Below are 13,443 nucleotides of genomic sequence, written 5' to 3' on the forward strand. Positions count from 1 at the left end.
AGATTCACAAATGGAGCTTTTATTTTTTGCCCCTTGCTGGCAAGATTTGGCACTCCATCCTTCACTGTGTGTTCATCACAGCCACCCATCGTGACCCTCTTTGCCTTCCAGTTCAGCCTGGGTTTCATTGTAGTTCAATCAAAATGGCACTTTTCTGTGTGAAGCTGGCTCTTTTTTTCCCCTTACAGAGTTTCACAGCCATAGCTGGGTAGTCCCACACTCACAACATCCTTTCTGAGCTGCTCCACGTGGCGCTGGCTCCCCTTACATCGCCTTCCTGACCTTGACTCCTGGTTGATCCCGGCTGGCACTGCATGGATGATGTAGTGCTGCCAGCTGGGACGGCACAACGCCACAGCAGGGCTCAGCCAACTTTCAGTCACATAACTCTCCCTGTCCCAGGGAACGCAGCCACCTGCACGGCCTCGCCTTCAAGGATAGAAAAAAAGGGCTTGCAAAAAGTGAGACGAGGCGCAGAACACTGCCACGCATCAAGGCAGAGATCACCATAAATGTTGCTGCCCCCATCAGTTTGCCAGCTTCAACAAGGGCCTGATGCTGACACCATTCCTCTGCCCCCAAGCAGAGAGAAAGCTTAATACTGATGGGATACATGGACTTAAGCATATGTAATGGCTCCCCACAACTCCTAGTGAGGCTTACTCAGGATATTTAAGAGGGTTGGAGCCACGCTATTTATGGAGGGGTTGTGCCCCGGGTGCTCTCTCTTTCTAGGACAGCTGTTCCCATGAAAGCCGCTACTGGTGTTTTAATTCCTTGCTCCAGAAAGCACAGTGGCCAGTCTAACCCATAGCAGTTTTAAATGTAAGGTAAATAATCTTAAGGGTGTTTTGTGGATTTGTAGAGAGAAGTAAGGAGGCTACAGGAAGAAAAAATGAGAGCATATTTTATTGTCAAACCCCTTAAGAAAAAAACCCCTCCATGTCCCCCACCTCCAACAAGAGATATTCAACATAATATTGCTCAGAAATGAGTTTCCTTTGGGCAGGGATACGCAGATACTCTGAGAATAATAGAAACATGATGAAGAAATTGGCTCACACAGCAGTCAGAGAAGTGGTCAGTTCTCCTGTGGAGACTGTCCTCTGAATATCTCAACCATGAAACAGTGCTATGAGTGGATTCAGAATTGGCTGAACATCCTGGTCTCCCTCTGGAAGGAAATACGGCTACAGCAGCCTCTATTTATTGAGATGGCATTGGGGGAGCCTGGAAGTTAATTGGCTCCTCGAATATGAAGAATAAATGTAACCTTGAGTCCCTCTCCTAATAAGAAAAGGAGATAACCACCAAGCCCTGCAACGTATAAATAAGTGGAGAACCAATAATGACTTCAAAAAAGTATTTAAATGCAATCAGACAAAGCTGCTTGAGACATCAGAGGAAAGAATAATGGTGTGTGTACAGTGGACACAATGTAGATTACAATTTATAACAGGATACAGGATGGAGCCAGCACTTCATTAGGGGACCATGTTACAAATTTTTCAGCATATGTCCTCTGTTTTTCTTTGCCTTGGCATAGATGGCTGGGCACTGCTGGTGAGTAAATCAGATCGTCAGAAAATGCCCATGTTGATGAGAACTGAAGGATCCAAGGAAATTAACTTGAGTTGAATTTTAGACAATTCTGCCATATCCATTCCTTGCCCAGAGCTGTCAACTGCGAAAGAGTTGTGCCTGCTCACAGCTTTAATCAGAGATAAAAATTATCCCTAGTTGATGAATGTGTTCATCATGAAGCCAGTGGCAGAGCACAGATTTCCAGTACAGAGTTCTGCATGTCTTGCACTAAGACATGTCATATACTGGTGTGGTTTTTTTCTCTGAACAGTACCCTCATATTCAAGATTTTGCCCTGCTCATCCCCAGATACACAGAGAACCTGGGCAAGGGAAGTCCTCCTGGATGAAACATGGAAAGCTCCTGCTGATGAGCCTGTAGGACCTTACAGCTCCTTGTGTGTCTGCTTGCTATGGCTGCATAGGAGTTGCTCACCTGATTACTAGGGATGAAGTCAGGAAGGAATTCTTCCCCTCCGTCTGATCACAAAGGCTGCTTCTTTCATCTTCTGTGCTTCGAGGCTTGGTCTCCCTCCTGGATGTGTTCACAATCACACTCCCTGCTGTTGTTGGGACCTGATAAGTTGGCACGGCTCTCGACCTCTCCTCATGTAAGTTGTGCTTGCAGTGGGCTGGGGGAGGCTGTGACATGCCATTTCTTATGGACAGCCAGGCTATGCTAAATGAAGCACTCTTCCTGGTTTGGGTAATCCTTTCCACTTCTAAATGTATTTTCCTTCCCATCCTTGTAGCCCACAATCCATAGAGCATCCTAAATTAAAGAAACCAACACCAGAAAAATAAGCAACAAAATCAGGAATGCGACAGGCAGAGGAGTAAAGCAGAGAGTAAATGGTTGACAAGGGACGTTTATGTGTCACTCTGTGTTATTTTGGCTGCTCTGCTTGTCCAAATCCCCCTAGGAAATGAAGAGAGCACAGGCAGCTAAATGAAGGCTTCTCGCAGGGCAGGGGCTGGCCGGATTGCAGTGTGCGTGCAGACTGGTGTGGGTATAGTGGTGTGTATGGCGGGGAGGAGGGAAGCTTGTCATTGTGTTTTCTTTCTAGACAGACATAAACACTCCTGTTTATTTCCAGCGTGCCATCTAAATTCAAAATTAGCATAAGCTGATGATGTTAATTGAATTATATGCATGCAAGCAGTGCTTTATCAAAGGTAAGGGACATAAGGTCATTCCTCTAAGGGCCTCCAGGGAACAAGTACCCATCTGAGATAATATTGAGATTGGCATAGTTGGGTATAAAACCACTTCCAAGTATGAAGAAATTGAGTTCTTTGTCATTAGGAAAAAAAAAATTCCTATTAATACTGTAATTCTCCTTTTAATAAAGGCTGCTCTCATTGAGGTCTAAGAAAGAGCCCTCCAGGTCCAACAAGGGGTGGCATGAGCTGCAGCTGGCAGTCTGGCTGACTTCCCAGAGCAGGGAAAAATCATGTTGAATTGGCCATCTGAGCAAGGCACTAGGATTTTGTTCCCTTCAGGTCATTGTACCACAGCTATCATGAAAGTGTCAGTGTGCTTCCTTGTAAGCTAGCAATGACACTGAGACAGACGAAACAACAGAAAGTTCTCTACTTTCTAAGGAATTTTGTGAAAATATAATTCCACAAAAGATATTATTTCATTTAATTATGCTCTGGAGTCATACTGAAAACAGAGCCAGAGGGTCCCAGCTTGCAAGCACCAAAGGAAGGAAAATATTTCCCATCTTACTTAGCCAGTAGCTTAGAAAGCGAGAAAAGGAAGGAGATAGTCTCTAATAACTGTGGCCACCACGCTTGATATTGGTTTTCATTGCATAGTTAAAAAAAACTTTGCTTTTCTAAGCATGAAAATTGGAAAATCTGAGCTGACAATTCTCTCTCTTTCTCTCTTTCTCAATTTTTTTCTTTCTTTCTTTCTTTTATTTTTTTTTCCCCTGGGTAAATCTGTGAAATCTAGAAGTGAAATGTATCTCAAAAATCACCGTCCTTTTGTAGGCAAACCTTCCTTGCCTGGCAAATAGGGAATTTTGCCCTCCTTAATGGGAGCTACACTATCTGATGGCTGCCTGATGAAGTAGGAGCTCAAGGAGGCCACCTCTACACAATCCCATACATCAGAGGCCACCCCTCTGAATTCAACAATTTTTCAGGTGCTAAGAGAGGATATTGAAAACCTGGCCTTAAACCACACTTTTCAGGTAATAAGCAGCAGTGAATGAAAGAGAAAAGGAAGCCAGGAGGCTTATAGGATTTAAGGAGCTTCTTTTGAAAGAAGAATCCACCCTGCTGTTGATGGCCAGATGCTCATGTATGCCCGGAGATGTGCAAATAAACATAGGGTGTAAAGCTGTTAGCGGCGGTTCACGGCAACAGACTAACTCCTGTCAAGGAAAAGCAGGTTAGGTAAACTTTTCAGGTGTTTGGAGGTGAATCTTTTCATTTGTGCACAGCCCTTGGTTGACCCAACTATTTCACATCATTACCAATTGCTTTGTTCGTATGTATCAAACTTCCTTCTTGTGCTTTATTGGTTTTTGCTCTCTCTGACCTCTTCCAGCAGTTTACTTTCTAACATCCTGAAAGCTTCATCATGACTGCTCAGTGCACCTCACCCAGGGCTGAGATTAAAAGTTAAAGAAGAGAACGAGTGAACACAACGGGAGAGAAAACAGAAGAGATTTTGGCAGCAACCTGGTGACACTCTGAAGTAAGTGAAATGGGATGGGTAACCACCTGGAATAATGGCAGGGGGAAAAAGAGAGAGAAGACGCTCAGGGAATTGGCTCAAACAGCAGGCCCTGGGCAAGAGGATTAGGGGAAATAGCAATGTGAGCAGACCTCAGGAATGGAGAAAGCAGAAAGCGTATCATCTCAGCTCTCTGTTCCAAAGAGAGATGCCAAGACCAGTTAAAATGGAATATGGGCTTGTCTGAATCACAGCACAGAGACCCAGTTCCCCGTATCCAGTGGCTGCTTCTATCCCAGACTAAAACTTCTAAGGTACAAGAGGAGTCACAGAGTTATCCAAAGTGAGAGGAAGGAGGAGAGAAAGTGGAAATCAAATGGGAGAGCAGATCTGCTTTCCACATCTTACCGCAGCTGCAGGACACTTTGCTGTAGCACGGCCAACAGAACATCAATAATATCCATCCCCAGGGGTGCCTCAGGGTGACATTTGTGGCCTCTCTCTGCACACTGGGGTATGGGGGACAGAAGGAGGTGAGAGTATGTCAGCCTGGCCAAAGCTCACTCAGGCTGAACCTAGGACCTTCTGCCATTTCTATTCCGGGAACTCACCGCAGGGTTATGTTTGGATTGCCTAAACAGAACGTTGCTGCCATTGATAGAGGATAAACATTTTATTCAGTAGCAGTGGGGGGAGATTTGGGAGTCTGACTCTGCTCTGAATGCGGGTGACAATTGAAACATTCAGTACTCTTGCCAGGAAATATCTCAAGATTCATTTAGTGTCAATAATAGAAAAAAAAATATTTTGACAAAACTAGAATATTTCACTTTTTTTTTTTTTTTTAAATTATCTAGTATATGGTAGAAAATTAAAGCGCAAAGCCAAATATTGTTGTGTCCTCTCAGAAAAGTTGGCCTGAGTTCTCTAGCACAGTCAGAACCTTTCTTGCAGTTTTCCTCCAAAAGGTAGTGCTGACAAAATCAATTTGTTGTTATGAAGTGTTTCAGTGCTGTTGGAATCACATAACTTATAGTTGGTGTATGCACGATTGTCTCTAACACACTCCAGGTGTTTGAATCTCAGGTTATCATCTAAAAGTTGCAAAATTTAGGCTTTGCTTTAGCTTTACAGTACCATGAAATGTCATAAAGCCCAGTGATTCTTGGATTGGGACTTTTGATTTCAACACATGGGAGCAAAACACTGTGAGATCATGGTAATTGAGAAGGAATTCCAAGAAAGACCAACTGGAAGTCTATTCTGTGATACTAAATCACCGGAACTGCATGAAGTCTCTTAGCAAAAGACACTGTGTAAACTTCAAAGGATTTTTTTTTTAAAGGAAAAAAAAGAGCATTTTTCCTGCACTCTTTTTTTCACAAAGTATATGATGTTGGGATTTTTTTTGTTGTATTTTTTTCATGTGTATCTTCTGCTTAATTAATAATGCTAAAGAAGAATTAAATTGCTACATCTTCAGACTAATGACCCTTTTCAAGGCTATTTTAACGGTGCCTTCCCAGCTTTTCCAAATCCCCGCCTTGCATTTAGGGGACAGAGAGAAGTTTAGATTCCATGTCTGCCTTTGGTGTTTCTGCCAACAACAGATTTGAGGAATGCAATGCCATGTCCCAGGGTACAAAAAGCTTTGCTTTGGCATCCTTGACATCTTTGGTCCTTGTTGTGGCTATCTCATAATTCATGCAAGTGTTTCCATACAACTGCAAGTTTTTCATGAGGTCATAAAAGTGATTTATAGAGGTTTTCCCATAATCTCCAAGAAAATTAAAGAAGGCTGATGGAGCTATTCAACTCAGTGTTGCCTCAACAATGGTTTCATTCAGGAATGAAACTGAGCAAGACTGAGGTATTAAGATAGCGAGAATGTCCTTAGGAAGTCTTTTCTGTCCGTAAAAAATGGGATGCATTCAAACCAAAAAGTGTTGTTTCTTCTATACGTTTTGATGATTTTACCCATGACAACTACTTTAAGATTAGTCAGAGATTTTCTTCCTTCACTTTCTGCTTCCAAATGCAAAAGGCTGATTAACCCACTGCAGATCCCGGCTTGGCAAAATAATTTCTTCTGAGATATCTGAAGGTAAAGATTACCTTTCCTTCAACTACGGCTTTATTTTGATTTTTTTGCTCTTAAAATAATTTTACAGTGATATGGAAAGACCTACATTAATGTAGATATGTAGATGCTTTTGTAAAAAATAAAAACTGAAGTAAAACGCAAGCATCTAGCGACCGCATTTCCAAGCTGTTTAAATAGGACATTTCAGAACTGTGGGGACTCGGTGCTTCCAACTTTACTTTTGAAGCTGTATGTAAAGTGGTTTCATTTTAACAGAACTATATAGTCCAAATGAGCTTTCACTAAACTTCCTCCAACTTCAATATATTCCCTACTTCCTGCATGGAGAAAGCTTGGATGTAGTTCCCACCTCTGTGACTGGGGCTGAGTGCCAATTACACAGCACCCAGTGGCCTATGACTCTCTTTTTCACTTCTAAGAATCTCTCTTTTCTAGCTAAATCTTCGGGACAGCTTGCAAACTATTTGCTCTGGAGTTGAAAGTAACTACTCCATAGTAGTAACCAATGGGATTATCCCATCCTTTCTCAAAAATGGTGGTATATCATTCTTATCTTTCCTCCTCAAACTCTTCGCAGCAGATTTCTGAAGACCTTTTTGAGGTAGGTGATATAGTTTTTTTCTTCTTACATTTGAATATTTTATCTCAAACTTCACAGAGAGACGACTATCTCCTAACTGCGTGTAAAAAGCTAAGAGTGTTTTTTATGTATGTTCTAAAGCATTTGATGCAATCTATACAATGATTTTATATAAATAAAGACAAATTCTTTTTTTACCTTTTTATTGGAAGAAGCAGGCCTTTTAGAGGAAAGAGACCATAAAGGTCATACATAAATCAAGAAGGATCTAAAGGTGAGAAATTCAAGTGCTTTAAAGAGTATTTGAAATGCAAACATTAACACAAGACAGAGGACAGAAGACACTCTGATATCAGGAAATTAGTCCTCAGAATGATTCCTCTGGTGATGTAAAAGTACAACTGAAAATATTTTGCCAAATTCTGTTCTCACAGTTTGTGAATTAAAAGTAACTCGGCAATGGGAGTTCATTAAAAGGGAGATAGCATCAGCCTTGCCATGTTCAAGGTGGGTTGCAAATAGATTTAAGTATACAAATAAAAGATAGGTTCTTTGACACACACTACCAAATGTTATTTCAAGGCAGTGCTGTCTCACAGCCAGTATATTATAGCAGGCTCATAAAAGAAAACAATGAAATGTGGCCTTGCATCTTATTTTTGGTTCATGTAATATTAAAAAGAAAACATTATTATTACTATAATAATAATTATTATTGTTGTCTTATTGTTACTATTATTAATTCTTGCAGTTTTCTCATGGCATTCCTTAAGGCCTCAGCTACTGGAATGGAGGGATCATTGGAAGAATTTCAAGTTTGTTTGTTTTTATGTGGTGTTCCAGTTTTCCTAGTTACAAAAATAAACTCAAAAACTTATTTTGAGTGCAACTAACAAATGGAATGAAGGCACATAAAAGGCATCTAACGTTTCATTTCTATATCAGGCATGTTATAAAGAACAAATTTCATTTAAATGTCCATAGTGTCAGTAATTAGAATGAGCCTGGCATTCCTTGTTACCCTGTGAAATTACCTGCAAGGCCTTTTCATATTGTTTTCTTGCCATTGTTTTCATGCTCCGTAGAGCATTAAGAGTCAGTGACGGGCAGCTCTTGTGTTAGTCAGTCTGTGAGTCATGGAGTATTCTCCATCAGCTGCTATTGGAAACACCTCAAGGTGTTTATCGATAAATACTTCCTGAAGAGCTTTGTAATAGAGAATTCTCCTTTCTGCTTGCTCTCCAGTACCTATAAGGCCCATCTTTTCCACAAAAAATATGAATGCCTTTTTTTTTTTCTTTCCAGTAGCCTCTGTAATAAACCTTCAATAGAAGCTATGGATGAAGTATGCTTCCAGTCCAGCTCAGTCCTCCAGCTTTGAGCAGTGCAGTGCCATTTCCTCTCCATTTGTTTCTATGGAGCTGACTATGTGTGCGGTCATCCATAAGGGTGCTGAGATACCCTGGAGAGAGAAGGAATGGCTGGAGCTATTTTTCATTATTTTATACTACACTTCGTAATAAATGAGATCCATAGCATGTGAACACTGGTCCTGTAGCTCATCATATCAGCAAGCACAAGGTACCTTATGTGCTAAATAAAATAAGTAAGCTTGAGAAAAATTGTCTGGTGAGGCAGCAGAGAGTTCAGTGTTCAACTGTTCAGTGCAACCTCTCTGACTGACAATGACATTAAGACCCACAGTAACTACAGAACAACTAGTATTAGAGCTAAAGCAGTCTATAATTTGTATCTATCTACACTCACAGCCTTTCTTCCACAACAAAAATGTACTGACTTAAATCTCCATTGTCTTACAGAGGTCTTTGGGGTAACAGAGAACAGCAAGCAACTTGTGATCCACAAAGGAAAATGGCAGCAAAAGCAACAGGATTGAACTTCTGCAATTGTGGTGATGGTGAGTGCTGGGTATCTACTTAGAACAGATTGCACAGATGTGGTTTTTTTTTGAGATGCAGCTTATAACAGGTCTGGGTTTTAAGAAATATCCATGGGCTTACATATAGGTTGTAGTATGTCTGTCCACATCACAGTGCTATAGTGTTGGATGGTCCTGCTGAGAGCCTAAAGAGTATTTCCAACTCTGGTAGGCATTTTGACCAATAATCTGAGGATGTGAACTATTGAACAGCTAACCAGTGCAAAGAAAATTATGGACATCTATTCCCAGAATAGCAGTTAAACTCCAGGAGATGAAGTATGCTGTTATTTCCACAGTTCAGTGATGCTTTGGTACCTCCTGCCTTTCCATAATGATCTGGTTTGGGAACCACTAGCAGCAAGTCCCAAGACTTACTTAATTTTGTGTAAGCAGAAGTGCCAGCAAGAGCCTCCAGTATGCCAAAATTCAGTTCTAAAAAGCTGCACACAGCACCACAGAGCATCCCAAAGAGAAAAAACTGGGAGAAAGTATATAGCATTTTAAAACAGTGCCAATCTTCCCCGAATAAAATGTTTAATCCTTTAGTACAGGAGGCACAGTGAAAACATTTCAATTTGATAGTTTTGTTACTTTTCCTGGTCTATTATTGGTGATTTTATGTGTTTGCCCTCATTCTGGAGAAGGAATAGGACTTGTGTGTTAGCAGCTGAGTGCAGGGACTCCATCTGATGGCTATTCATGCTAGGTGGGGTTGGCTGTCTAATTTTGGTGGGATTTCCAATCTCATGGCAGATTATAAACACCTTATAAAATCTTCCCGGTCGCAGACTTCTGGAGGTGAGAGCTCTGTATAACAATTCATTTGGCATCATAAAACTGTAAAATCACACTCAAAAATATACACACACACACAAACACTCACTTCTACCATTTCACAAAGCTCTGTTTTTTTCACTGTTTGCCTAGGAGTGAGTCAAGAGAATTCTGGTTTGGTTAAACTTTCTGCCTCTCAGATAAAAAACAGCAGCAATTTTCTGCTTGAATTTCCCTGTGACTAAATCCATTGATCATCCTTTCTCTCTGTGAGTGAGGAGTGTGTTTTCTCTTTAATAACTCCTATCCTTCTCCCTGAATATTTTTTTTCTCTCCTCTTGGCTTGTTTGTGTTGTGTTGGTCAGTCCACTGCACTATTCCTCCGAGAGACAGAGAAAGCGCAAAATTGAAGTTATTTTATGCTTGGTCTCCCTCGGTCCCAATTTTCAAATCTTCATGTCAATTTTCACACATCAGTGTCATATGGTGAACGCTATGGAAATTTCTGTGGGGTCCTTGGGAGACAATTTATACATGACCCCCTATTCCCTCCCCCAGCCAAGCTGTAGCCCCTGCCTTTATGAAGAGTATGTGGGTTTATAATTAATGTGAATTTTTAAATATAACCACATTCAGGAATTTTCCCGTTGTTTGTCTTTTCTGTAATGCAAGTGCAAAGGAATACAAGCTCTCTCCCTCTCTCCCCTAATAAATTGGCTCAAGTTAAATGAATAAAAATTATGGCATGCTGAAGGAAAAGATCAACTCATTACTCATTTTACTTTTTTTTTTTTCCCCCTAAAAGGTATGTTGAAAAAGGTTTATCATGCAACTAATTTGGTAATCACCAGTTAGCAAATGCTCTCATTGCCACCTACCCAGGTGAATCAGAAGGTTAGTAGCAAATGAAACATGGTGCAGTTTGGATGGGTAATTATATCTTCCTGTAAACTAATGAACATACATCACCTTAAGAGTCCTTGGTGAGTAAAATCCTAGCAACGGATGCAAAAGCTCAGCTGACACCATTGGAGCATTTCAATCATTGACCTTAAAATGGGCCCCTGACATCAGAAAGGGGTGCACTGAGCCTACTGCATTTTAACGTGTTAATTATCCTCTCTGTGGGGGGGAAAGAGATGATAGATTGTCCAGATTATATCACAGAGCATCTTAAACCTCAGTCATTCATGAGGAGATCTAAACTGCCCCCTGATCCTCAGTCTTTTGATTTTACTTAAATAGGGTATCAGTGTATCACATGGACCTGATTCTCTGTCTTGCCTACCGGTAATGCTTAAAGGAAGACTTTCTAACCATGCCATCCATGCAACCGTGCCATTCCTCCCTCCTTTATTTTTATTTTTATTTTTATTTTTATTTTTATTTTTATTTTTATTTTTATTTTTATTTTTATTTTTTGCAAAGCAGATTAGTAGCAGGGAAGATCTGCTGCTCAACTTCCAAAGGGCCCCATCTTCCCTCTGCCCCACATCTTGTATGGACACTCCTTCTGCCGGCTCCCCGCTCTGCTATCTGCCTAAGAAACTTTTTACCACTTGGTTCCTGTATCTCCTTCCCTTCAGCCTTGTCTGATTTTTTTTTGTAATTTTGGGAAACTCTTCAGCATCACAGTGATAGCGGGATGGCTGAAGGAGTTTTCCTTATGAAAAATCTGGGACTCCATTTTGGGCTTTGCAGTGCAATGCCAAATCCAGGAGATGTAGTAATCAGATCACATCATCCTCCAGTTTCTTGAACTTGCATGTTCAGACCAGGTGAAGTCCTGAAGGACAATTCAACAAGGGAAAGGGAATATACCATAGATGCTAGGGCCTTAAGCCTTTAGGTGCAAACGCCTCTGGATTGCTATAGAGTCAGTCAGTCTCACAGAGGTCATTTGAGACTGAGGCCTGAGAAAACCCTGGATGTAGAGTAAAAAGCTCTAGGAGATACAACAAATCTGGTGACAGATGAGGTTCGGAATCTGGGTCAACTTTACACCATGCAGTCGCAGCAACATCAGCTGAGAGCTGCAAACCCACTAGGGCTGAAAGCCAGTGCTTCTCATAGCCCATGGCACTTCCAGTACAATCCTTGCTTCTCCATCCCAACAGGGAGATTTGCCAATTTCCTTGGCAAATACTAATGTAGATGTGCTAAGTGCTCTAGATTCAGCTGGATTGTGATGATTATCACGATGATGCATTTTCCAGCTCTGAGTTGTATGGGATACAGAGTGATGTAGCCAGGTCCAGTACTAAGGCACTACATTGAGAATTGTTTCTCTGCCTCTGTTTATTGTTGCCTTAAGGGTGATGGGTTTTTACATTTCACACTTATGAGTTCAAATGCCCCCATAGTTTATCAGGATCTAATAGAAGACAATTTGGTCTTTACTATATTGGATTGAGAAGGGTTTGAATCAAAGACCTCACAAAAAAAAAAAATAGGAAGGATTTTTTGTGTTTCTGCCAAGAGGAAGGCAGCACATGTAACAGCCAGCAATGCCTGCAGGGGGCCCGGTTCCATGAGGTGCTCCAGAGAGGGCAGCGATCTGCCATTTTTGGGGCTGAAATCTAGCTCTGCTGCTGAATATTTTCAAGATCTTAATCAATGGTTCAATATTCTTGCACCTCAGCCACCCTTTCTAAAGGTACGAGTTACTTCACTCTAGGGGTTGTTGAGAAGATTGACTAATTGTAGAGATTCTACTACAATTAACCCAATAATTGCTGTACCAAGGAACAAACACATAGATGTGTACAGGGATGATTTGCAGAGATGGTCTTGCCAGTTCCTGCTGAAAATCAGAACAGCCTGTGTCTAGAGTCAAATCATTTGAGATGAAGTCTGCATTACACTGATGCAGTTGGAAGAAGGATGGAGCCCTTAGCTATATTATATATATTTTGATATAGACAGAGGCAATCCACCAAAGCAAGACACTATAGCACATAACTCACATGTGCCTGTGTGCACCTGGGTATGTGAGAGACAGAGAGAAAGATGAGATGTATTGGGAAACATATGAAAGATGAGACTGGAGAGATAATTTCCAGAAAGTACAGCCACCATCAGAAACTCTGTCTTTCCAGCTGGCAGGTTTTGCCTTGCTGGTGTTTCTCTCTTAACATGACAGCTCAACTCTTAGCCTAGCTGATAGTCCTTGCCTATAAACTTAATTAGAATGGGAGTAGAGAAGGAACAGGCCTTTTCGGCTCTTGGCACAGAGCTGAAAATAACTGAGTTTAATATCTTTGACACTGAAGCACCTGCTAAGGACACAAACCACTGTACAGCTGATTGACCCATGTGTTGCTTCTCTTGTCTTCAAGGTATGCCACCTGGCTGTGGAATCATGTGCAAGGCTCCAAAGGTTTGTGTTTTCTGTTGTACAAGATAGTATGAGAGAATGTGAAAAGGGAGAGATTCGGGCTCAGCAGTGGTTGGTGGGCCTTGGATATTTCATATTTCTCTTTCTGGTGCAGTTGGTTATTTTCTGTGCTTGCAAGTGAGTGCTGTGCTGCAGTCAGCTGTGAACATTTCAGTTGGCCCAGCTGGCCTCTGGCTTTAATGCTCTTCTCAGGGCTTTCTCTGGGTAGAGAGGTGAAATAAACAGATTGGAACCTTACACTTATATATATATTTAATCGTGTACTGATTTTATGCTAGTGAAAAATAATAGTTTGCTTACTTCTGGCAGAAAACTACTAGCTGAAGCAACAGGCTAGAGATTCCTCCAGTACTGTTTCACAGAATCATTGA

General features: G+C 41.2%; 1 protein-coding gene across 2 annotated transcripts in view; it reads left to right on the forward strand.

The window, feature by feature from the left end:
* Positions 1-13,443, forward strand: part of LOC104912861 (uncharacterized) — a 53,184-nt gene that overhangs the window by 17,946 nt on the left and 21,795 nt on the right. For both annotated transcript variants that reach the window (XM_085233563.1, XM_085233562.1), the window contains 4 exons: positions 1,894-2,194; positions 4,147-4,296; positions 8,780-8,877; positions 13,014-13,054. The gene's annotated coding sequence lies outside the window, so the exon portion shown is untranslated. The remainder of the gene's footprint in view (positions 1-1,893; positions 2,195-4,146; positions 4,297-8,779; positions 8,878-13,013; positions 13,055-13,443) is intronic.

Source organism: Meleagris gallopavo, chromosome 12 (genome assembly GCF_905368555.1).
Source record: "Meleagris gallopavo chromosome 12, MGAL_WU_HG_1.1, whole genome shotgun sequence".
In the NCBI taxonomy this organism is placed as follows: Eukaryota; Metazoa; Chordata; class Aves; order Galliformes; family Phasianidae; genus Meleagris; species Meleagris gallopavo.